This window comes from Pipistrellus hanaki (genome assembly GCF_964339955.1).
Source record: "Pipistrellus hanaki genome assembly, chromosome: X".
Taxonomy (NCBI): domain Eukaryota; kingdom Metazoa; phylum Chordata; class Mammalia; order Chiroptera; family Vespertilionidae; genus Pipistrellus; species Pipistrellus hanaki.
The window spans coordinates 44985295-45007426 of record NC_140524.1 but is presented as its reverse complement, the minus strand read 5'-3'; the positions used below and the strand labels follow the sequence as shown (position 1 = coordinate 45007426).

At 39.8% G+C, this 22132-nt stretch overlaps 1 long non-coding RNA gene across 1 annotated transcript in view; it reads right to left on the bottom strand.

Annotated features, from left to right (window-relative positions):
* The window catches only part of LOC311615240, a 974758-nt gene extending 953127 nt beyond the window's left edge, over positions 1-21631 (bottom strand). Inside the window, exon 1 of the long non-coding RNA XR_014793751.1 lies at positions 21590-21631. This is a non-coding gene — a long non-coding RNA (uncharacterized lncRNA). The remainder of the gene's footprint in view (positions 1-21589) is intronic.
* Between the last annotated feature and the right edge of the window lie 501 nt (positions 21632-22132).

Genomic DNA, 22132 nt, shown 5'->3' with positions numbered 1-22132 from the left:
TTCTCAACTGAAACTCATCAAGCCAGAAGGGAATGGAAAGAAATATACAAAGTCATGCAAAGGAAGGGTCTGAATCCAAGAATACTGTACCCAGCAAGGCTATCAATCAAAATTGAAGGGGAAATCAGGAGCTTCACAAACAAAAAGGGACTAAGTTAATTTATTACCACCAAACCAGCAATGCCAAAGGGTCTGCATTAAAATATATATATTGGAAGCAAAGAAGGAACACAGGGGTAAAGAATAAAAATGGTGACAAATAAGTACCTATCAATAATAACTTTAAATGTAAATGAATTAAATACCTCAAATCAAAAGACATAGGGTAAAGGATTGGATAAGAAAACAAGACCCATATATCTGCTTCCACAAGAAACCCAACTCAGAAAAAAAGATGCACACAGACTGAGGGTGAAGGATGGAAAAATGCTTTTCAGGCGAATGGAAATGAAAAAAAAAAAAAAAAAAAAAAGCCGGGGTAGCAATATTATACTGACAAATTAGATCTCAAAGTGAAGGACATAACAAGAGATAAGGAATGCCACTTCATAATACCAAAGGAAATAATACAACAAGAATAAATAACTCTGGTAAACATATACGCACCCAATACAGGAGCACACAAATACATAAAAAAATAAAAAAATAAAAAAAAACCTCCTGTAGTATATCAAGGGAGCGATTGACAGCAATACAATCATAGTAAGAGACTTTAATAGTCCACTATCATGATTGGAAAAAATCTTCTAAACAAAAAATCAGTAAAGAGCTGAAACCGGTTTTGCTCAGTGGTAGAGCATCGGTCTGCGGACTGAAGGGTCCTGGGTTCGATTTCTGTCAAGGGCATGTATAATACATTGGTTGCAGGCACATCCCCCGTGGGGGAGGGAGGGCAAGAGGCAGCTGGTCAATGTTTCTCTCTCATCGACGTTTCTAGCTCTCTATCTCTCTCCCTTCCTCTCTGTAAAAAATCAATAAAATATATATATTTTTAAAAAATCAGCAAAGAAAACAGCAATCCTAAATGACTCAATAAACCAGATGGAATTAATCAACATCTTTAGAACACTTCACCCCAAAGCCACAGAATATACATTGTTCTGAAGTGCACATGGGTTATTTTCAAAGATAGACCATATGCTGGGACATAGACAAAATCTCTTCAAATTCAAGAAGATACAAATCATACCGAGCATTTTCTCAGATCACAGTGGCATAAAACTGGAAATAACTAATAAAAACAATCCAAAAAAATCAAACACATGGAGACTAAACCGCATGCTATTAAGCAATGACTGTGTTACCAAAGAAATCAAGGAAGAAATAAGAAACATCATGGCAATAAATGACAATGAAAACAAAACAATCCAAAAATCTATGGTACTCTATGGAAAGCAGTCCTGAGAGGGAAGTTCATACCTCTACAGGCCTACTGCAAAAAACAAGAAACGATGATAATAAAATACCTAACCCTACAACTCAAAGAGAGCAACAAAAAAGCCCAGTGTAAGCAGAAGAAGGAAATAATAAAGATCAGAGCAGAGATAAATGACATATAGACCAAAGAAACAATACAAAAGATCAAGAAAATCAAGAGCTGGTTCTTTGAAAAGATAAACAAGATTGATGACCCTCTAGCCAGGCTCACCAAGAAACAAAGAGAAAGGACCCAAATAAACAAAATCAGAAATGTAAGAGGTGAAATAACAACACACCCCCAAAGAAATACAAAGGATTGTTTTAAAAAAATGCTATGAACAACTTTATACTAACAAACTGGATAACTTGGAGGAAATGGACATATTCCTAGAAAAAGATAACCTTCCAAAAATCCATCAGGAAGAATTTAAACATTTCAATAGACCATTAACTATGGAAGAAATTGAAGCAGTCATCAAAAACTTCCGGCAAAGAAAAGCCCAGGGCCAGACAGCTTCAGAGTGGAGCTTTACCAAATATTCAAGGAAGAACTAAAACCTATCTTTCTCAGACTATTCCAAAAAATTCAAGAGGAAGAAACAATTCCAAGCTTCTATGAAGCCAGCATAACTCTAATACCAAAACCAGATAAAGACAACACAACGAAAGAGAGTTACAGGCCAATATCCCTCATAAATATAGATGCCAAAATCCTCAACAAAATTTTAGCTAATCTGATCCAACAATACATCAGAAAGATCACACACCATGAGCAAGAAGGATTTTTCCCAGGAATGCAAGGATGGTACAATATCCACAAATCAATAAATGTGATATATTACATAAACAAATTGAGAGATAAAAATCACATTGATGCAGAAAAAATATTTAACAAAATCCAACACCCTTTCTTGATAAAAACTTTTAACAAGGTGGAAATATAAGGATCATATCTCAACATAATAAAAGATATATATGATTACACACAGCTAAAATTATTCTCAATGGGCAAAAACTAAAATCATTTCCCCTAAGAACAGAAACAATACAGGGATGCCAACTCTCACCACTCCTGTTTCACATAGTACGGGAAGTATGAGCCATTGCAATTAGACAAGAAGAAGAAATAAAAGGCATCCAAATTGAAAAAGAAGAAGTAAATCTATCCTTATTTTCAGATGACATTATATCGTACATAAAAAAATGGAAAGACTCCATAAAAAAAACTAATAGATGTGATATATTAATTTGGCAATGTAGGAGGACACAAAATTAATGCCAAGAAATCCATGGCATTTCTATACACCAATAGTGAACTTACAGAAAGAGAGAGTAAAAAAGCAATCTCATTTACCATTGCACCCCCAAAATTAAGATACCTAGGAATAAACTTAACTAAGGACGTAAAAGACCTATACACCGAAAACTACAGAACATTGAAAAAAAGAGATAGAGAAAGACGTAAATAGGTGGAAAAACATACCATGTTTATGGATTAGTAGAATAAACATCATTAAAATGTCCAAACTACCCAAAGCAATCTATAGATTCAATGCACTCCCCATTAAAATACCAATGGCATATTTAATAGACCTAGAAAGAATTCTCCATAAATTCATCTGGAATAAAAATAGACCCCGAAGAGCCACAGCAATCCTGAGAAAGAAGAATAAAGTAGGATGTATCTCAACACCAGATTTCAAGCTGTATTACAAAGCCACTGTTCTCAAAACAGCCTGGTACTGGCACAAGAACAGACATATAGGCCAATGGAATAGAAGACAGAATCCAGTTATTGACCCAAACCATTATGCTCAATTAATATTTGACAAAGGGACCATGAACACACAATGGAGTCAAGACAGTCTCTTTAACAAATGGTTTTTGGAAAATTGGACAGGTACATGCAAACAAAAATGAACGTAGACCACCAATTTACACCATACACAAAAATAAACTCAAAATGGATACAGTACTTAAGCATAAGACGGGAAACCATAAAAGAACTAGAGGAATCCACAGGCAGCAAAATCAAAAATGCTGAAAGAACTTCTTCACTGATACTGCTCTTAGGGCAATGGAAACTAAAGAGAAAATAAACAGCCTTGACCGGTTTGGCCTGTGAACTAAAGTGTCCCAGGTTCAATTCCAGTCAAGGGCATATTCCTTGGTTGTGGCCACATCCCCACTGGGGGTTGTGCAGGAGGCAGCTGATTTATGTTTCTCTCTCATTGATGTTTCTCTCTATCCCTCTCCCTTCCTCTCTGTAAGAAATCAATAAAATATATTTTTAAAAAATAATAAAAAATAAGGAGAAAATAAACAAATGGGACTACATCAAAATAAAAAGCTTTTGCACAGCAAAAGAAGCCATAAACAAAACAACAAGAAAGCCCACTATATGGGAGAACACATAGGCAAATGTTATCACTGATAAAGGTTTATTCTCCATCTATAGGCAATTTATAAAACTTAATAAAAGGAAGATAAATGATCCAATTAAAAAATGGGCAAGGGACCTAAATAGAATCTTTTAAAAAGAAGACAGAGGAAGGCCAAGAGACACATGAAAACATGCCCAAATTCACTAATAATCTGAAAAGCAAATCAAAACGACAATGCAGTACCATCTCACACCTGTCCGAATGGCCAACATCAACAAATCAACAAACGACAAGTGTTGGCGATGATGCAGAGAAAAAAGAACCCATGTGCACTGCTTGTGGGAATGCAGACTGGTGCAGCCACTGTGGACAATAGTATGGCATTTCCTCAAAAAACTAAAAATGGAACTTCCATTTGACCCAGTAATCCCACTCCTAGGAATATATCCTAAGAAACTAGAAACACCAATCAGAAAGGATATATGCACCCCTATGTTCATAGAAGCACAATTTACAATAGCTAAGATTTGGAAACACCCTAGGTGCCCGTCAGCAGATGACTGGATCAGAAAATCATGGTACATCTATACAATGGAATACTATGCTGCCATAAAAAAGAAGTAATTCTTACCATTTGCAGCAACCTGGAAAGCACTGGAGAACATTATGCTAAGTGAAATTAGCCAGTCAATGAAAGGAAAATTCCACATGATCTCACTCATTTGTGGATAATAAAGAACCTGATAAACTGATGAACAAAAAGATAGTTACAGAGGCAGTAAAGCATCAAAAAATACTGTCAAATTACAGTGGGAAGGTTAGGGAGGTGGGTAAGATAAGAAATCAACTGAAGAACTTGTATGCATGCATGTAAGCATAATCAATGGACGCAAAACACTCGAGGGTGAGTGCATGTATGGGAGTCAGGGGGAGGGGACAATGGTAAGATATGTACACATATAATACCTTAATAAAAAATGCGGGAGGGGTGGGGGGAAAGCAAGCTCTGAAGCTCAAAGACGGAGTTTAAATTGCCCAAGTTAGTCAAACAAATCTAACCCAGGCTTCCTGGCTGCCCATCCCCTCCTGAGCTTTCAGCTAACTATATGACATTGCCACCCTGCTAGGCTTTCGTAGGCTGTGTCAGGGATGTAGCAACCAGCCCAAGTCCTGAAGAGTTCCCTGCTTTTCCCAGTATGCCACAGCAAGTTTTTGGCTCTTCCTGAGTCTTTGACTTTTAACGAAAGACCTGTCTTGGAACCCTTGGGGAAAAAGACAACTGCCTGACTACTTCATGACTTAAATAGCCAAATAATGCCAAATTGAATTTCTGATGACAGAGCTAAGTGGTAGCTTAAGACTATAAGCCAAGAAAACATTTCTCCTCTAATAGTCAGTTAACTGAATTAAAGGAAGTTTTAAATTTGGAAGCTCAAGTAGTAAGTTGTTAGTCTTAAACTTCTTCAACTTTGCTTCCAAGATTATAAATAAAAGGTTTAGTAATGTCAGTTTCTGTTCAAATTTAGTTTACCTTCCCACCCCTACCCCAAAAAACTTATTTTTTTTCTTCTGTGAGTGAAGAAAACTTCAAATTATTTTCCTATTATATACCTGATAACCACTTCTAAGTGGCTTTGCTTATGAAAGCATGCTTTCCCCATAGTTAAGATTTAATTATGGTAATTATCTTTTGAGTTTATATAGGTAAGATCTCAATGGGCTTCAGGTATATACTGTCATTTGTACTGTGTATATTCTTGTGAAGCAGGGAGAGGTTGGAATTTAATATCTTTTTGCCAAATATAAGGAAAGGAAAAGATGAAGTTAAATAGACAGCAAGTCAAGGACCCAAGGCTAGAAAATAGAAGGTTTTCATTTCCAAACATAGAATTTTTTTTTTAAGTAAAGGGTATGTTTTCTTCTCAATTGGGGAGCAAGTGAATATTTTTGCTGGAGAGATCAAGTAGGTGAGAAGTTAGAAAGCCAAACAATGACAATGACAATCAATCAAAAAATTCACTAGATAATAGGGTACCATATGGAAAAATTAGCTTGATGTCTGGAGACCACAGTAGACTTACAAATGAAGCCCAAAGTTAAAGTTCAAGATTACAGAAAGGAAACCCTTAAAATAAATCCATGAAATAGATCACAAGGATTGTGATTCTATGCCTCTTACAGTCTGATTGAAGGGCTCTACACTAGTGTGAGCTCAAGTTACTTTCACCTCATGCTGGAGACCCTGAATGGACAGAGAGAAAGAGAGAGAGTAAAGCTATGCCCATATGACTAAACCCATTCAAAATGGTTGTATTATTTCTATACCAGAGGCCCAGTGCAGGAAATTTGTGCATGGGGTGGGGGTGTCCCTCAGCCCAGCCTGCACCCTCTCCAATCTGGGACCTCTCGAGGAATGTCCGACTGCCCATTTAGGCCCCATCCCATTGATCCCATTGGGCCAAAACGAGCAGTAGGACATCCCTCTCACAATCCAGAACTGCTGGATCCCAACTGCTCGCCTGTCTGCCTTCCTGATTGCCCTTAACCACTTCTGCCTGGCAGCCTGATCACCCCCTAACCACTCCCCTGCCAACCTGATTGATGTTTAACTGCTCCCCTGCCAGCCTTTTTGCCCACAACTTTCCTCCTCTGCCAGCCTGGTCACCCTCAACTGCCCTCCCTTGCAGGCCTGGTGCCTGCCAACTGCCCTCCCCTGCTGGCCATCTTGTGGTGGCCATCTTCTGTCCACATGGGGCAGGATCTTTGACCACATGGGGGCAGCCATCTTGAGTTTTGGAGTGATAGTCAATCTACATATTACTCTTTTATTAGATAGGATAGAGGCCTGGTGCATGGGTGGGGGCCACCTGGTTTACCCTGAAGGTTGTCCCAGATCAGGGTGGGGGTTTCTTTGGAGCGTGGGGCGGCCTGGGCAAGGGGCCTGTGGTGGTTTGCAGGCCAGCCACACCCTCTGGCAGCCCAAGTGGAGGCCCTGGTGTCGGAGATTTATTTATCTTCTACAATTAAAACTTTGTAGCCTCCAGTGGAGCCAAGCCTTCTGCTCCCTCAGTGGTGGCAGCAATTTCTATTGGGATTTATTTATCTTCTATAATTGAAACTTTGTAGCCTTAAGTGGAGGCCTGGGCTGGCCAGGGTGTGCAGGAAGCTTGGCTTCCTCCATTGGCAGGAAAACCCAAGACTCCCTCCTGCTCTCTCTGTGCTCGCAGCCATCTTGGTTGGAGTTAATTTGCATAGTTGTTCCTGATTGGCTAGTGGGTATGGCTAATGGGCATGACTTGTGGGTGTAGAGGAGCTATGGTTAATTTGCATATTACTCTTTCATTATATAGGATGAGGAGAAGAGCTAGTACATAGCAATGGACTTAGAAAATCTAGAAATTTGGAATAGCTTACAAAAATAAAGTAGCTGAACACAAGAGGCTGGCATTAGCCTCCAGTGAAAGGCTGTTGGAAGGAGAGAGAGAACAACTGCATATACTTTGTGTTATTTTGGAGTCAGCCGTGACATTTTGGGCTCAGCTCTGATGGGAAATGCAGTGGAATATGAGGATTCAATTGAACTCTACTAAAGCGGGGTTGCACCAGAAATGCTCTTGCTACCTATCACAAAATATTAATCATGCTCTTTGGGACTCTTCTGAAATTGGGAGGACCAGAAGTCTTCCCAGGGCTCCTGGAATCCAGAGGCCAAGTTCATTGCAGCACTCCATGAAGCTGGCTTCTGCTACTTCCCAAGTGGTATAAGGTTAATGTATTCCAAGTGTCTTGGATCCAAGGTCGGCAAACTGCGGCTCGCAAGCCACATGCAGATCTTTGGCCCCTTGAGTGTGGCTCTTCCACAAAATATCACGGCCTGGACTAGTCTATTTTTAATTTATTTTTTAATTTGTTTTTATTTTTTATTAAATTATTATCTGTGTACATATTTTAACATTGCCCCCCCTCTCATATATACCTTCCCTCCCCACAGTTTTGTGCCCAATGGTTGTACTTATATGTATGTATACAAGACCTTCGGTTGATCTCTTATCTCCCTCAGATCTCCCTACACTCCCTGCTGTAATTTGACAGACTGCTTGCTGCTTTACTGTCTTTATATCTGTCTTTTGGTTCATCAGTTTATAATGTTCTTTAATATCCATAAATGAATGAGGTCATGTGGTATTTCTCTTTCATTGACTGGCTTACTTCACTCGGCATGATGTTCTCCAATTCTATCCAGGTTGCTGCAAATGATGAGAATTCCTTCCATTTTATGGCAGCATAGTATTCCATTGCATAGATGTACCATAATTTTTGGATCCAATCATCTGCTGATGGGCACCTAGGCTGTTTCCAAATTCTAGCTATTGTAGATTGTGCTACTATGAACATAGGGGTGCATATATCCTTTCTGATTGGTGTTTCTAGTTTCTTGGGATATATTCCTAGCAGTGGGATTACTGGATCAAATGGGAGTTTCATTTTAAGTTTTTTGAGGAAACCCCATACTGTTCTCCACAGTGGTTGCATCAGTCTGCATTCCCACCAGCAGTACAGTAGGGTTCCTTTTTCTACGAAACCTCGCCAACATTTGTCGTTTGTTGATTTGTTGAGATTGGCTATTCGAACAGGTGTGAGATGGTACCGCATTGTTGTTTTAATTTGCATATCTCAGACAATTAGTGACTTTGAGCATGTTTTCATGTGCCTCTTGGCCTTTCTTCTGTCTTCTTTTGAAAATATTCTATATAGGTCCATTGCCCATTTTTTAATTGGATTATTCATTTTCCTTTTATTTAGTTGTATAAGCTGTCTATAGATGTTGGAGATTAAACCTTTATCAGTGATAACATTTGCAAATATGTTTTCCCATACAGTGGGCTTTCTTGTTGTTTTGTTGATGGGTTTTTTTTGCTGTAAAAAAGCTTTCTATTTTGACGTAGTCCCATTTGTTTATTTTCTCTTTAGCTTCCATTGCCCTAGGGGCAGTATCAGTGAAGAAGTTCTTTTGGCATATGTCTGAGATTTTGCTGCCTGTGGATGCCTCTAGTATTTTTATGGTTTCCCATCTTATGTTTAAGTCCTGTATCCATTTTGAGTTTATTTTTGTGTATGGTGTAAGTTGGTGATCTAGTTTCATTCTTTTGCATGTATCTGTCCAATTTTCCCAACACCATTTATTGAAGAGACTGTCTTGACTCCATTGGATATTCGTGCCTCCTTTGTCAAATATTAATTGAGCATAGTGATTTGGATTGATATCTGGGTTCTCGATTCGATTCCATTGATCTATATGTCTGTTCTTGTGCCAGTACCAGGCTGTTTTGAGAACAGTGTCTTTGTAATACAGTTTGAAGTCTGGTATTGAGATCCCTCCTACTTTACTCTTTTTTCTCAGGATTGCTGTGGCTATTCGGGGTCTTTTATTGTTCCAAATGAACTTTTGGAGAGTTCTTTCTAGGTCAGTGAAATATGCCGTTGGTGTATTAATGGGGAGTGCATTGAACCTATAGATTGCTTTAAGAAGTATGGACATTTTGATGATGTTGATTCTACCAATCCATAAACATGGTTTATGGATTCTTCCATCTGTTTACATCTTTCTCTATCTCTTTTTTCAGTGTCGTGTAGTTTTCCCCATATAAGGTCCTTTACTTTCTTAGTTAAGTTTATTCCTAGGTATCTTAATTGTTTGGTGCGATGGTAAATAGAATTGCTTTTTTAGTCTCTGTTTCTGTAAGTTCACTGTTGGTGTATAGAAATGCCATAGAGAGAATCCAAGATGGCTGCTCGGGTAGGCAACTAGCTGCAGCCGCACACAACAATTTCAATAAAATACAACTAAAATATAAAATGGACATTACCCAGAACTACAGGAAAGTCGACTGACTGGAAATCCTACAACAAGAAGCAAGGAGAAAACCAGAAGGAAGCGCGGAGGAGTTGTAAAAGCCTAAGGTACGGAGACACGCGGCACGCGGAGAGGACGGAGCCGGAGAGGAGGGAGGCCGAGTGCCTGGCTGGCGTTCCCAAGCGGGAAGCAGAGAAAAGCTCTGATTGTGCTGAGCCCAGCTCCAACTGCTCTGAACCCCAATTCTAGGCCAGACCCTGGAGACCCAGGCTCACCCATAGGGAGCTGGGCTATAAGGCGGAACTCCAGGGAATGGCGAGAGGAGGTCCTGGAGGCGCGCACAGTGCGCTCAGAGAAGGGCCGGCCAGCTGTGCCGCGGGATTGCCCTGACGGGAAGGAGACAGGGGCTCCAGACTGCTCTGAACGCCACCTCCAACTCCACTTCCAACTGAACTGAACCCCAATACCGGACTCATTGGGGGAGAGCATAAACAGTTTGGCAGCAGGCGAAAATCGAGGGCTCCTTTCTCTCAGAGGCGCTTGCAACAAGTACTGAAGGTCCCTGAGTCTCAGGAGTCGCATAGGGCGGGGCTGACGGAAGCCAAGGCTGTAGGCTCCACCCTGAAACCCCGCCCCATCAGGAAAGCTGCCTGCGAAAATGCCTAAACCAAATAGATCACAAACGAAAGAAATGGAGGACAAAAAGCGACTAGATATAGAGTTCAAAACCACACTTATAAGGTTTTTCAAGAGTCTCCTAGAAAAGTCCGATAAAATAAATGAGACCTATGAGGGATATGAAAAGGGATCAACAAGAAATGATAAGGGATCAACAAGAAATAAAGAAAACATTGTCTGAAATAAAAATATTTTACAGAGTCCTAAAAACAGAATAGAAGATCGCAAGAATCAAGTCAAAGATTTGGAACATAAAGAGCCAGAAGACACTCCTCTGCAGAAGCTAGAAGGCAAGAGAATCCAGAAAATTGAAGATGATGTAAGAAACCTCTGGGACAACTTCAAACGATCCAACATCAGAATTATGGGGGTCCCAGAAGATGAAAGAGAGCAAGATATCAAAAATATACTGAAAGAAATAGTGACAGAAAACTTCCCCCACCTGGTGAAAGAATTGGACTTACAAGTCCAGGAAGCACACAGAACTCCAAATAAAAGGAATCCAAAGAGGGCCACACCAAGACAAATCATAATTAAGATTCCAAGAGCAAAAGACAAAGAGAGAATATTAAAAGCAGCAAGAGCTAAGCAGGTAGTTACCTATAAAGGAACACCTATACGATTGTCAGCTGATTTCTCAACAGAAACCATGCATGCCAGACGGGAATGGCAAGAAATATTCAAGGTGATGAATAGTAAGAACCTACAGCCAAAGATAATCTATCCAGCAAAGCTATCACTCAGATTCGAAGGTCAGATAAAGAGCTTCACTAATAAAAAAAAAAACTAAAGGAGTTCCTCACCACCAAACCAGAATTATATGAATTGCTGAAGGGGGTTCTTTCAGAAGAGAAAGTAAATAAAGATAAAAATTATGAACAACAAATACGTAACTATCAACAAGTGAATCTAAAAACCAAGGAAACTAAAAAAAAAATCTGAGGAACAATATTAACTGTTGAATATAATACAATCAGAGGTATGGAAGGGGAGTGAACTGATGATTCTTGGGGAAAAGGGGAGAGGGAGATGTGGGAAGAGACTGAACATAAATTGTGCACCTATGGATGAGGACAATGGGGGGTGGGGAAAGGACAGAGGGTGGGGTGAGAAGGAGGGGGAAAGGAACATTTGTAATAATATGAACAATAAAAATTTATTTAAAAAAAAAAAAAGAAGAGAAATGCCATAGATTTCTTGGCATTAATTTTGTGTCCTGCTACATTGCCAAATTCATTTATTAAGTCAATTAGTTTTTTAATGGAGTCTTTTGGTTTTTTTATGTACAATAGCATGTCATCTGCAAATAAGGATAACTTTACTTCTTCTTTTCCAATTTGGATGCCTTTTATTTCCTATTCTTGTCTAATTGCAATGGCTAGTACTTCCAGTACTATGTCAAAGAGGAGTGGCGATAATGGGCATCCCTGTCTTGTTCCTGTTCTTAGAGGGAATGGTTTTAGTTTTTTCCCATTGAGTATGATGTTGGCTGTGGGTTTATCATATATAGCTTTTATTATGTTGAGGTGTAATCCTTATACTCCGACCTTGTTGAGAATTTTTATCAGGAAAGGATTTTGGATTTTATCAAATGCTTTTCTGCATCAATTGATATGACTATATGAGTTTTATCTTTCAATTTGTTTATGTGATGTATCACGTTTATTGATTTGCAGATATTGTACCATCCTTGCATTCCTGGAATAAATCCTACTTGGTCATGGTGTATGATCTTTGTGATGCTCTGCTGGAGCCAATTTGCTAGAATTTTGTTGAGGATTTTGGCATCTATGTCCATGAGGGATATTAGCCTGTAATTCTCTTTCATTGAGTTGTCTTTATCTGGTTTAAGTATGAGGGTGATGTTGATTTCATAGAAGGATTTTGGAAGAGTTCACCCTCTTGAATTTTTTGGAATAGTTTGAGGAGGATAGGTTTCATTCTTCCTTGAATGTTTGGTAAAACTCTCCTGTGAAGCCATCTGGCCCTGGGCTTTTCTTTGCTGGAAGCTTTTTGATGACTGTTTCAATTTCTTCCCAAGTCACTGTTCTATTGAGATTTTTAGATTCTTCCTGATTGAATTTTGGAAGGTTGTATATTTCTAGGAATATGTTCTTTTCCTCCAGGTTCAGTTTGTTGGAATAGAGTTGTTCGAAGTATTTTGGAACAATCCTTTGTATTTCGGCGGGGTCTGTTGTAATTTCACCTCTTTCGTTTCTGATTTTGTTTGAGTGCTCTCTCTTTGTTTCTTGGTTAGCCTGGCTAGAGGTTCATCTATCTTGTTTATCCTTTGAAAGAACCAGCTCTTGGTTTCATTGATCTTATGTATTGTTTCTTTGGTCTCTATGTCGTTTATCTCCGCTCTGATTTTTGTTATTTCCTTCCTTCTGCTTACACTGGGCTTTTCTTGTTGCTCTTTTTCTAACTATTTGAGTTGTAGAATTAGATAATTTGTTACCATTTTTTCTTGCTTTTTGCAGTATGCTTATAGGGATATGAACTACCCTCTCAAAACTGCTTTTGCTGTGTCCCATAGATTTTGGGTTGTTGTGTTTTCATTGTCATTTGTTGTCAGGATGTTTTTAATTTCTTCCCTGATTTCTCTTGTAACCCAGTCCTTCTTTAATAGCATGCTGTTTAATCTCCATGTTTGATTTCTTTGGGTTATTTTTATTGTAGTTAATTTCCAGTTTTATTCCAGTATTATCTGAGAAGATGCTTGTTAAGATTTCTATCTTCTTGAATTTGAAGAGACTTTACCTATGTCCCAAAATGTTGTCTATCTTTGAGAATGTCCCATGTGCACTTGAGAAGAATTCATATTCTGTGGCTTTGGGGTGGAATGTTCTGAAGATGTCGATTAATTCCATCTGGTCTAGTGAGTCATTTAGGATTGATATTTCTTTGCTGATTTTTTATTTAGATGATTTGTCGAAGGGTGACAGTTGGGTCTTAAAATCTTCTACTATGATTGTATTGCTATTAATCTCTCCCTTAATGTCCTCCAACAGTTTTGTTTTTTTTTTAATGTATTTGGGTGCTCCCATATTGGGTGCATATATATTTACCAGGATTATTTCTTCTTGTTGGATTGCTCCCTTTAGTATTATGAAGTGGCCTTCATTATCTCTTGTTATGTCCTTCACTCTGAGATCTAATTTGTCAGATATAAATATTGCTACCCCAGCTTTTTTTTTTTTTTTTTTCATTTCCATTCGCCTGGAAAAACTTTTTTCATCCCTTCACCCTCAGTCTGTGTATGTCTTTTTTTCTGAAGTGGTTTCTTGTAGACAACAGATATATGGGTCTTGTTTTCTGATCCAATCTGTTACCCTATGTCTTTTGATTGGAGCATTTAATCCATTTACATTTAAAGTTATTATTGATAGGTACTCATTTGATGCCATTTTTATTCTGTACCCCTGTGTTCCTTCTTCACTTCCTATTTCTTTATTTTTACAGTAGACCTTTTAGCATTTCTTGCATTGCTGGTTTGGTGGAGATAAATTCCTTCAGTCTCTTTTTGTCTGTGAAGCTCCTGATTTCCCCTTCAATTTTGATTGATAGTCTTGCTGGGTACAGTATTCTTGGATACAGATCCTTTATTTGCATGACTTTGTATATTTCATTCCATTCCCTTCTGGCCTGATGAGTTTCTGTTGAGAAATTAGTTGCTATTCTGATGGGGGTTCCTTTATATGTAACTTTCTGTCTCTCTCTGGCTGCTTTTAAGATTCTTACTTTGTCATTGGTGTTTGCCAATTTAATTATAATGTGCCCTGGGATTCATTTTGCTTGGGACTCTGTGAGCATCTTGGATTTGTGTGGATTTTTTCTTCTCTATCTCAGGAAAGTTTTCTGTCATTATTTCTTGAAATACATTTTTCATGTCTTCCTCAGTTTCCTTTCCTTGCAGAACCCCTATTATTCGAGTATTGTTTTGGTTTGTATTGTCCCAAAGCTCCCGTAGGCTCTCCTCCTTCTTTTTAATTTTTTTTTCTAGAAGCTGCTCTAATTGGGTATTTTTTTCCATCTTGTCTTCTAGCTCACTGATGCAGTTCTCTGCTTCTTCTAGTCTACTCTTGATGCTTTCTATTGAGTTCTTCATGGTAGCGATGTCATTTTTCATTTCTTCTTGGTTCATCTTCATTTCCTCTTGGTTCTTCTTCAATTCCTCATGGTTCTTTTTCATTACTTCTTTGTTATTGTCAAATTTCTCTTCCATTCTTTTTATCCATCTTATGATCATTACTCTTAATTCCTGCTCTGGTAGGTTGCTTGCCTCTAACTCGTTTACTTCCTTTTCTGGTGATGCCTGCTTTTCTTTCATGTGTAGGCTATTTCTTTGTCTGCCCATGGTCTCTCTTTTCAGGGTGTCTGGTTATGTGTTTTTTTTTTTCCTCCTGCGTTGAAAGGCACAAAATACAACACTACCAGGTACAACACAAGTGGCACTTAACAGGAATGTATTTACGATATTATTAACCTCTAATAAAGGTGATCACTAGAGAAAGGCAAATTAGGGGGTAGGGGAGAAAGAAGAAAGGTAAAAAAAAAAGATAGAGAGAGAGAGAAAGAGAGAGAGAGAGAGAGAGAGAGAGAGAGAAGAAGCAGACTAAGAGAGAAAAGGGAAACAAACTACATATATATGTGGAGAAAATTCCCATAGAATAACCACTAATCCCCGCAAATGCCAGCAACAATACTTGGTGATTAATACAAACTTCAATATCCACTATTATTAAGCAAGGCTACGATAAACAGAAGTAAAAAATAAACAAAAACAAAGCAATTAAAAAATACTAAGCAACAATAACAACAAAAGAATAAGCATATCAATTTCACTCAAAAGCATAAAAATTCAATATAATCAACATTCACACAAACAATAACAAAAAGGATAGAGAGGAAAACAGTTTTTTTGGTGTTTTTTTTTGGTTTTTCTTTCTTTTGTTAACTAGTTAATATAGCAAAGAGAGTCGTATTTATGCACTTGGAGTACAGGGTTGAAAATTAGGTCTATTAGTATGGTGAGAATTTTATCAGGAGGTATACAGAAAGAATAGGGAAAAACTAAAGCTGGAAAGGGATAACATAAACATGAGATGAAAAGGGTAAAGGTTAGTAAGAGAATGATGGCATAAAGGTCAAGTTGAGATAGGGTTGAATGATGCTATAGTAGAGATTAAAATAGAATGAAGACTAATCCAAATGTAAAACAAAAAGAAATTAAAATGGTACTAAAAAAAAGGAAACAAAAAATGCAAAATAGCAGTAGTAATAAGGATTATTGAAATTGAAAAATGTAATAATTGCAAAGGTACAATCAAGTGAGGAAAAAAGAAAAAAATCGTTTCTTAATTAAAAGATGTAAAAAATGAAAAGAAATTAAAGATATAAAAGATGAAAATAAAATAAAAAATAGAAAAATTAGCATAAAAAATGTGCAGTAGTGGTCATTCACTTCCTCTGTTATTATATTTGGCATGCCTATTTCTCGGTCCAGACAGTATTGCAGTTCCCTGCGTTCCACTGCACCTCAGTTTTGTAAGCTAGTTCTTAATTTTAAGTAGGCTATTTCTTAGTTATTTGTGTCCATTTACTATTGATTAATTAAAAGTAATTTAAAAAAATAAAAAATAAAAAAAAATTTTAAAAAGAAAGAAAGGTAAAAGGGGGGCGGGGGGGAATCAGTTTGTAATTCAGCCCCTAGGTGGCAGTGTTTCTGATTTGACTTTCCAGTCTTTTTGGCTGCTCTAGCATTCTTTCTCTATGACTCTATGTTTTGTGGAGGAAAGATGCCTGGGTGCCGGCTCCCAGATTGAGTCGGTTCCCAGATTGTTTCTTCTTGCTGTAATCCCCTGTTTCCAGGAAGGCCATTTCCCCCTGTAGTCTCCCAGGATATGCCAAACTGGGCAGTCCTTCCCTAGTACTCAGAAGCAAGGGGGTGAAGGGGATCGGGTGCAGGGTGGGTCTGCGCCAAGGTGTTCAGATGTTTGGCTTTTGGCGGGATGGTCCCGATTCTTAACAATTTGTCCCGTGTCCCTTGGTGTCTTTTTTTTTTTTTAAAGACCAGATTTTGGGGAAGATCACGCCAAACCCAGCACTGGGTCTTGCAGCGCGTGATTCTCTCTGCAGCCCCTGTCTCTTTCGGCGCAGCTCTGGGCACTGGGCCGCTCGGGTGCATGGCCGCTGGGGGCTGGGTGCCGCTGGGGCATGCCGCAGGTACAGTCACTGCCTGCGCCTCGTTGACCCAGAACCCTCAGTTTTCCCCACAAACTCTGACCTTTCCATGGGTGATTGAAGAACTCCCTTGAATCCACGTGTTTGCGCCGATTGGGGCTTCACAGCTGCTCGATGGTCTCCTCTGCTGTGGGTTTTCCAGGCCTCAGAGAAGATCCTCCTTTCCTGGTAAGATGGCGCAGTCTTCCCTCTAAGCCCGTAGCTCTGGGAGAGGTCTCCGCTGCCGCAGTGGGGTGAGTCTATTTTGAATAAGTGGTGTTAAAAGAAGTTTAAGTTTAAAAATTTTGTCTCTCAACAGAAATTTCAATCATTTTACTGTCGATATTTGGTTCTGTTGACTAATGAGTTTGCTGACCACTGTCTTGGACAATTCAGTAGAAACATGTCATAAAGGCCCCATTGTTAATATTAGTTGTGAGAGCATTGCTAGAACTACAGTGACAAGGTGGAAAAAGGCTTCCCAGCAACAGCAGTTCCTAGCCTGCAATTAAATCCCTAAACCCTGGTGAGCCCTGAGTCTGATTGATTTAGAATCTCCTAGACTCTTAGAATTCTTTTTTTTTTTTTTACATAAGAAATTATCTTATGATACAGACAGAATATTGAGCAAAATAAGCTAGACACAATAGAGTACATGCTGTATGATTCTATGTATAGGGCATTCAAAAATAGGTGAAACTAATCTATGATGATAGAAATCAGAAGAACAGTTGCCTTTTGGGATGGGGATTGACTGAAGATGGGCATGAATATCTGGATAGTGATTACAGGGGTGTATACATTTGTCAAACTCATGGAACTATACACATAAGATTAATAATGCATTTTAGTGTATGTAAGTTCACACTCAATAAAAAAGAAAGGCCATTTAAAAAAGCAGTGATCTCTTCATAAACAGCCAGCTCATCCATCAGAAGTCTCTGCCTGTGCTTCCCTAGTGACAGGCTTGGCTGACAGGCAATATTGTGCATAGGTTGAGGTCACTGGCTTTGGGACTAACAGACATAGGATGAATTCCCAAATTTGATACTTACAGGCACTATGACTTGAGCCTCTATTTTCTCATCCAGAAAGTGATCATTGCAACAATAGTAAATATCTCTCAGTATTATTTGTTCTGAAGCTTAAATGAAAAGTGTATGCAAGAGCCCTTGGCCACTTAAAAGTCTTTGAGTAGCCTTGGGATTTTTTTATTTATTTTATTTTTTAAATTTATTTATTTATTTTTACTATAGTGATCAAACCCATAATAGTTCTCAGTCTGGGTTCTTAAAAATATTTTTTATTGAGAGAGAGAGAGAGAGAGAGAGAGAGAGAGAGAGAGAGAGAGAGAGAGGAAAAGGGAGGGGGAAACATCAATGTGAGAGCAAAACATTGATTGGCTGCCTCCTGCATGCCCCCCACTATGGGTTGAGTCCACAACTGAGACATGTTCCCTGACAAGGAATTGAACCAGCAACCTTTCCATGCATGGGATGACACCCAACCAATTGAGGCACACCAGCCAGGGTCTCAATCCTGGTTTTAAAAAAATATGTATACTGAAAAAGAAGAAGGCAACATAGGTAAATGCAGTAATGGAACCTCCCACAACCGTATCAAACTTACAACTAAACTAAAGGACAACAGTCATTGATAACTTCCTGAAATCTAGCTGAACATGAGTCCTATAATTAAAGATATAAGAAGAAGCCACATCACGACTGGCAGAGGAAGCAGAGAGGCAGAATGGGCTGGTCCCACACCCATACATGGCAGATAAACATCAGGAGGGATATCTCAGCTGTGGAGGACCCTCTGAGAAGTGAGGGGTCCCAGCCACATATGAGATCCCCTAGCTCAGGATTCCCATGCTGAGAAAAGTCCCCATAACTTCTGGCTGTAAGAAAAAACAACAGTGGGAATTGAGGCTGAGGAAGATGGAATCTATTGGAGTCCTACGTGTTCATATATATATATATATATATATATATATATATATATATATATATAATTGATTTTTTTACAGAGAGGAAGAGAGAGGAACAGAGAGTTAGAAACATTGATGAGAGAGAATCATCGTTCAGCTGATTCGTCCCCTGCACACTCCTCATCAGGGATGTGCCCGCAACCAAGGCACATGCCCCTGACTGAAATCGAACCCGTGACCCCTCAGTCCGCAAGCCAACGCTCTATCCATTGGGCCAAACCGGTTTTGGCTAGGCATTCCTTTTAAAGAGCTTGTATACCAATTTACTCATACTCCCTCTGAGCTCCAATGCTGGAGCAGTAGCTTTAAAAGATCCAGGGACATACGGAGAGGAACTGAATTGACTGGCATCAGGAAAAGAGCGGGTGGAGTAGCTTTCTCCCAGATAAAAGTGCTGGCAAAGGCCATTGTTTCTTTTCTGAGAACCCCTACACACAGATGGCAGGCAGCCACCATATCTGAGTCTCCATCAACCTCGCTTACACTGTGCTGCCCAACCTTGGTGATTCCTTGTGACCCAACTTGAAAGCCCACCCAAGCTGCTACCAGTGGTTTTTTCCATACAAACTGCCTCTCTTGGCTCATGCTTTTGACTTTAAAAATCTGTTTAACAAGCAGAGTATGGCCTCTACATAACCTGTACTGCTTGTTCAGTAACCCCTGGTCTGGCACTAGTGGCAGCCAGCCTTCACAGTTTGGCCTCTTTTTAAAATATATATTTTATTGATTTTTTTACAGTGAGGAAGGGAGAGGGATAGTAAGAAACATCGATTAGCTGCCTCCTGCACACTCCCCACTGGGGATGTGCCCAACCAAGAATTGAACCTGGGACCCTTGAGTCCGCAGGCCGACGCTCTATCCACTGAGCCAAGCTGGTTAGGGCCAGTTTGGCCTCTTATGGGCACCTCCAAACCCAGCTCAAGTAGCAGCCATTTAAAGATCATTCTGCAGCTCATGCCAAGTGGCCCCAGGCATGGCACAGGCAGTGGCTAACCTTGTACCTCCCAGGATGCCCCAGAACAAGGGCACCCAGTGATCAGCTTCAGACTATGCCAGATTACAACCCAACCATCTCCATGAGCAACATCCTCAAAAGGCAGACTTGGAGGGCACCAAAGCCTCAGTTAAGCAAGTCCTGCTCTAGAGTGTCGCCCCCTGTAGCAGCTCTTCTGCTACAGTCACAGCCAATCCTCAGAGACAATTGGCTTGGAGGTCAGTCCCTCTCAGTGACATGCCAACAGCAATCAAGGCTTAATTACAATGGGACAGTGCACACAGCTTACATGGGGGATGGGGATGCACACAGCTTGGGTGACAGAGGAGACTGCACCATTGGGTCCTACAGGACACCTACTATATAGGGCCACTCTACCAAATCTGGGAGATATAGCAGCTCTATTTAAGGACATGGAAACCATAAAAAAAAGAAACATTTATAAATGAAAGAAACACTAAAATTAAGAATAAATTACAGGCAATCAACAGTAGAGAAGATGAAGTAGAGAGTCAAATCAGCAATTCTGAACATAAGAAAGCAGAAAACAACCAATCAGAACAGCAAAAAGAAGAACAAATTTAAAAAATGAGGATAGTCCTAGCCAGTTTGGCTCAGTGGATAGAGCACATGTGTCAAACACAAGGCCCGCGGGCCAAATCCAGCCCGCCAGGCCTTGCAATGTGGCCCGCACCGCGCTGTCATCACTGCACTCCGCTGTCAGTTTATGACATTGTCAGTTTATGACTGTTCAGTAAACCATTCGGCCCGTGATTTAGGCTGGATTTTAGATTTTGGCCCCTTCTCTGATTGAGTTCGACACCCCTAGGATAGAGCATCAGCCTGCACACTGTAGGGTCCCAGGTTTGATTTTAGTCAAGGGCACATGCCTCTGTTTCAGGCTTGATCTCAGGTCCTGGTCGGGGCTTGTGTGGGAGGCAACCAATCAATGTGTCTTTCTTACATTGATGTTTTTCTCTGTGTGTGTGTCTCTCCTCCTCCCACTCTCTCTAAAAATCAATGAAAAAATATATTCACGTGAGGATTAACAACAACAAAAAATGAGCATAGTCTAGGAGTCTCTGGGACTTTATGCATACCAACATTCACATCAAGGAGGCACCAGAAAGAGAAGAGAGACAGCAAGAAATTGAAAACTTATTTAAAAAATAAAAATGGAGGCGGAGCTTGAAGATGGCGACCGAACAGTCGGACCTGTTCTGACTCTGGTCCCAGAACAGATAAAAGTGGCATCTGAGTCGCTCAGGGAGGGTTTATTAGCAGCTGAGGGGCAGCCGAGGTCTCTAGCAAGCTAGGGAGCGATCCTCTGGACAGAATTTCCTGGCCACGGCGGCGGCGGCCCGCGGCAGCGGCAGCGGCGGCGGCGGCGGCGGCGGCGGCGCTGCGAGAAAGGAGTGGCTTCTCTGAGGCCGGGAAAGCCCACAGCGGAGAGGTCCATCCAGTAGCTGAGACGCCGGAATTGGCGCAGGTGTGTGGATTCAAAGGAGTTCTTCGGTCACCCACGGAAAGGTCAGAGTTTGCGGGGAAAGCCTGAGAGATCGCGATCCTGCGGCACGGCCAGCTTTGGTAGCCGGAGAGTTCCGGCCCCGCCTCCATGGAGCGCCCGCAAAGCTGAGCCCTAAGAAGGCTGCAGCGACATCTAGTGCTGGGTTTGGCATAAGCTTCCCCAGAAGCGGGAATTTTTGATTTTATTTAAAAAAAAAAAAAAAAAAAAAAAAACGCCAGGGGACAGAGTGTTAAGAATCGCGGCTGTCCCGCCAAGGGCGGAACGTCTGGACACCTCAGTGCCTGATCCCCTTCAACCCCTAGCTTCGGAATACTAGGGAAGGCCTGCCTAGTTGGGCATATCCGGGGAATTGGCAGGGAGAAATTCCCTTTCGGGAAACAAGGGATCGGAGCCAGAAGAGATAGTCTGGGAGCCAGCTAGCACCCTGCCAGCTAGAGCCATAGAGAAAGAAGGCCAGAGCAACCAAAAAGACTGGGAGGTCAAACCAGAAACACTGACACCTAAGAGCTGAATTACAAACTGCCCTTCTTTTTTTTTTTTTTTTTTCTTTTTTTTTTTTTTTTCTTTTCTTTTCTTTTCTTTTGTCTTTTAATTAATCAAAAATAAATGGACACAAATAACTAAGATATAGCCTACTTAAAATTAAGGATTACCTTACAAAACTGAGGTGCAGTGGAAAGCTGGGAACTGCAAGACTGTCTGGTCCGAGAATCAGAAGTGCCAAATACATTAACTGAGGAAGTAAGGGACTACTACTGGTCATTTTTATGCTAATTTTGCTATTCTTTATTTTATTTTCATTTTTTACATCTTTTATTTAATTTTCATTTTTCATATCTTTTACTTAAGAAACAATTTTTTTTCTTTTTTCCTTACTTGATTTTACCTTTTCAATTATTACATTTTTCAATCTCTATCATCACTATTACTACTGCTATTTTGCAATTTTTTTAAAAAAATTTTATTTACTTTTTTTTCTCTCTCTCTCTAGTACCATTTTATTTTTTCTTTATTTTACATTAGGAGTAACCTTCATTCTATTTTAATCTCTACTATAGCATCA